Source organism: Arachis stenosperma, chromosome 10 (assembly GCF_014773155.1).
Source record: "Arachis stenosperma cultivar V10309 chromosome 10, arast.V10309.gnm1.PFL2, whole genome shotgun sequence".
In the NCBI taxonomy this organism is placed as follows: Eukaryota; Viridiplantae; Streptophyta; class Magnoliopsida; order Fabales; family Fabaceae; genus Arachis; species Arachis stenosperma.
Window position 1 is genome coordinate 127,376,956 of NC_080386.1, and position 3,993 is coordinate 127,380,948.

General features: G+C 31.3%; 1 long non-coding RNA gene across 1 annotated transcript; it reads right to left on the reverse strand.

Annotated features, from left to right (window-relative positions):
• Positions 1-377: 377 nt before the first annotated feature.
• LOC130954470 (uncharacterized) lies at positions 378-2,622 on the reverse strand. The gene is made up of 4 exons (XR_009076312.1): positions 2,454-2,622; positions 2,308-2,362; positions 2,091-2,219; positions 378-650 (listed from the first exon to the last, which is right to left on the reverse strand). It is a non-coding gene; the product is annotated as an uncharacterized LOC130954470 (long non-coding RNA).
• Between the last annotated feature and the right edge of the window lie 1,371 nt (positions 2,623-3,993).

Sequence of the window (3,993 nt, forward strand, 5' to 3'; positions counted from 1 at the left end):
ATATTTATTTAAGTGACATTAATTTCTCTTGGCCAAAGATAATGATATTTTGAGAGATTTTATTTTTTTAATATAATAATTAAAGAAGTATAAATAAATACTTTTGAAATTAGACCATTTTTAAAAATGTTTTTTTTATGTGTAACACCCTACCACATTAAGCTTTACGCTTAAGCCGTAAAACAGAGGTGGTGTGGTATTACGACCTCTAAAATAAAATAAGTACATATAATAGCAGAAGGATTTTAATATGCTAGGAGCCGTGAAGAAAAGAGGAAACAAAATCGCAAAATAAAAGCGCAACGCTCAAGGAACGGGTTAACCTGCGTGCTAAGGAAACCATAACTATTAAACATATGATAACAGAAGTAGGAATAGAGTGCCAAAGATACAAAATAACAAGCTCCTAACTCAGCCTGCGAAGTCAAGACTGGCCGGAGAATATTTACATATATATACATACATATCCAAAACCCAAAAGTACATATACACAATCCTGCCTCTCCATAAACCTCTAGGAGGATCAAAAGAACAAGTTATGCGGAGAGAAAACCAAGTACATATATACACATCATAGCATAACAAAATAACCCTGTAACCACTTCGCTTCAAGAGTCCAGACGCCTAACGAGATGCCTCTCGACCTGCATCTGAAAAACAACAACATAGTATGGAATGAGAACCGGAGGTTCTCAGTATGGTAAAGGTGCCACACACATAATATATAAGGTCCTGGGAATGCCAGAGGCAATCCTAGAACGCCGACACTCAGATTATAGAGCTTAAAGTATTAAATAGAAGCCATAAAAGGTGGTTTACTAAGGATATTTAAACCTAACTTAACTTAACCTTAAATCTAAATCCCATTCTGTCATTCCTCCATACCTCCGACTCTATCATGCATTTTCACAGACAACTAAACAGACAAAGGCAAGCACAAGAAGGTTACAAGTACTGCAGATAACAAATATACATTTAACGTGGCAAGTACATTTAGGCACACCCAGTTAATACACAAGCAAGTAATTCAAGTAATATGCATATGATGCATGCCTGTCCTATGGCTGTTGAGGCTCATCTGTCGGTTATCCAGCCAACCCGACAAGTCTGAATTGTCCTTAGACTGTCCCCCGACGTGCATCCCCAAGAGTCTATGCATAGCTTTATCTCAAATAATCAATATTGCTCAATGGGGGTAACATTCCCGGGAATTTATATAGTGCCCGGTCACACTTACGTCGTAGGGTCAACAGAGTATCGAGTTTTCTACCTGGTACACGTGGTGGCAAGCCACGGCACTTTATCCAGGGACCCTCGTATCTCAGATTATTCAAATTCATAAGCCATATAAATAATTCAATTATAATTCATTAACATCCACATCATTCTCAATTGCATCTCATTCATCATCATACGTTAAACATATTCAATCCTTATCCTTCGATATCACACCTCTCATTTCGTCCATCAATAGTTCCAATTCAAAACATAATTCATTCTTTTCTAAGAATCAAACTTCAAACTTAAAACATACTTATTTTCTTAATAACTCTAATTCAAACCATATAATCTTTGAATCTAAATCTTTCTAGATAATCATATAAACAAAATCTCTAATTTTTATAAAATTTTGGCAGCACCTCCTCTAAAACTCGGACTTTGCCACCCTTTTCGGGTCCAAACCTGCTTTCTTTTCAATTCAACACACCCTTCCTCATCATCATAACAGTCACCACAATAAATCTACCTCAGATCAACAATTTATACTCATACAATATTCAAATCCAACAACCAAAAATTCAACTAAGGATCATAGTTCACTAATCCTAGGCTTCTAACACAAGATACCTCAAATCAATAATTCACCAAATTATTAATTAATCAATAAGCACCAAACTAACCATGTTCATCAATAATAACATTCACCATCCAAAATTAATAACTAATCATCCAATAAACTTCAACCAAATATATTCATCGAAAAATTACTAAACATTAAACATACACCCGCATTCCAACTTATCCTATGGTCATCTAGCCTAAGTTTTCACAGAACATTATATATTAAATGCAAGAAACCTAAACCATACCTTAGCCGATTCCCAAGTATTATTCCAAGACAATTTTCCTAAAAGAACACAGCCCTCAAAACTTCAACTAATCCGCTTCCTCCAAGTTCCAGTATTCACAATTTCAAGCTCCAATTATTTATTCACAACCTAATACACATTCATAACACACATATATATAATTTAATACTCAAAGCTCAAATTCAATGAAAATAAAATAGAATTATCGTATCCTCACCTTACCCAAGCTTCACATAAGCAAGAGTGAACGTTTCTCTCAAGCTAATTGGATCCTAAAACATCAGAAATCAAAGAAATTCAATATTCCCACTTACAATTCGAAAATTGGGGGAAGATGAAGCTGAGAGTGATTAAACAAGTTACCAATGAAATTGTTCCGGTAGAAATGTAGAGCTCGACGCGGTGAACGCGTGGCCGCAAACGGTGCAGCGATTGGAGCTCGGACGGAGAAGTTACGGGGATCGGAAGTTTACCGTAACCTTATGGAAGCTTTCTCCCCTCCCTGGAATGTTTCACGCTGCTGCATCCAAATGAGGGAGAGAAAGGAGTTCGGTTTCTTTTAATGAGTTGGTCCGGTTGGACCGACAGCCCGGTTCGGGTCCGGTTCAACCGGTTCGACCCGTTCGGTCCAATCTTGGACCGATTTTTTTGAAATTGGTGTCAAAATTCTCGTTTCGATGAGCTCTATCCTAATTTGGTATAATATTTACATTTATAATCCTCCTTATTAAAAACTAATTTATTGACTAATTATCTACTAATTTAACCGGGGTTTACATTATGTATCTTCTAATTTGATATAAAAAGTCATTGGCTCTCTTTCAAAGTATTTTTGACTTAAAGTCAATATATAATTGTAGACTCCAATAATTTTATTATGCAAAGATTCGCAAAGTTGCTAACTTTTCTATGAAGATGTTTTCGGTGAAAAATTTTTAACTAACTTTCATAAAATAATTGAATAATATTTATATTAATAGAAAAAATATTAATTAATAATACAATAATTTGATTTTATAATTTACAAACAAATAATTTGTATAATTTAAAAAGAATAATAGTAATAAATAAGAACATTATCATTCTCTTAATAATATAATCACATAAGATGTTGTCATTAATTAATTTAAAATTTACGCGCTTTTCGTAAGTATAATAATATTTAAGATTAAAAAAATTATCGATTAATGCTATAATAAAGAATATGAAGATAAAATATTATCCAACACATTAGGAAACAAAATATTAACATAACTTAATATAACTATCTAAAACAAACCAATTATGAGATTTAAACACCTTACATTAATTTTAAAATATTGTTCTACTCTCAAAATTCCAAAAAAAAATAGTTTATTATATTAAATTCCGTAATTAGAATATATTCATTTAAGCATAATGCTTTTAAAATTAGAGAATAAATTATTAATTAATGATATAATAATCTGATTCTTTAGTTTAAGAACAAATAATTAAGTATAATTGTAGTATAACTAGTATAATTTATGTGTAGTATAACTAGTATTAAATTATAATATTTTTTTGGAGATTAAACTAATCAAATTCTAATATTAAAATTCAGTTATTTAAATAATATCTATGGCATTAAATTCTAGACCTTAGATATTTATACATTAAAATTATTTTTGTAACTACAACTAAGAAAAATAACCTGACCAAACTGAATGTACAAAAATCATGCAAATTCAGACCATCTTTTTGAGTACGATAGAAAATTAACAATTATATGTTTATAGAAAAGAAATAACTGAAAATATAAGCTGAAGATATATTTGTATACCTACACAAAATGGTTACTAGTTATAAAAAATTAAAGATAAGAAATCCGAGATATTATAAATAGTTATAATATTATATTTTTTTATAAAATATTAATAGTATA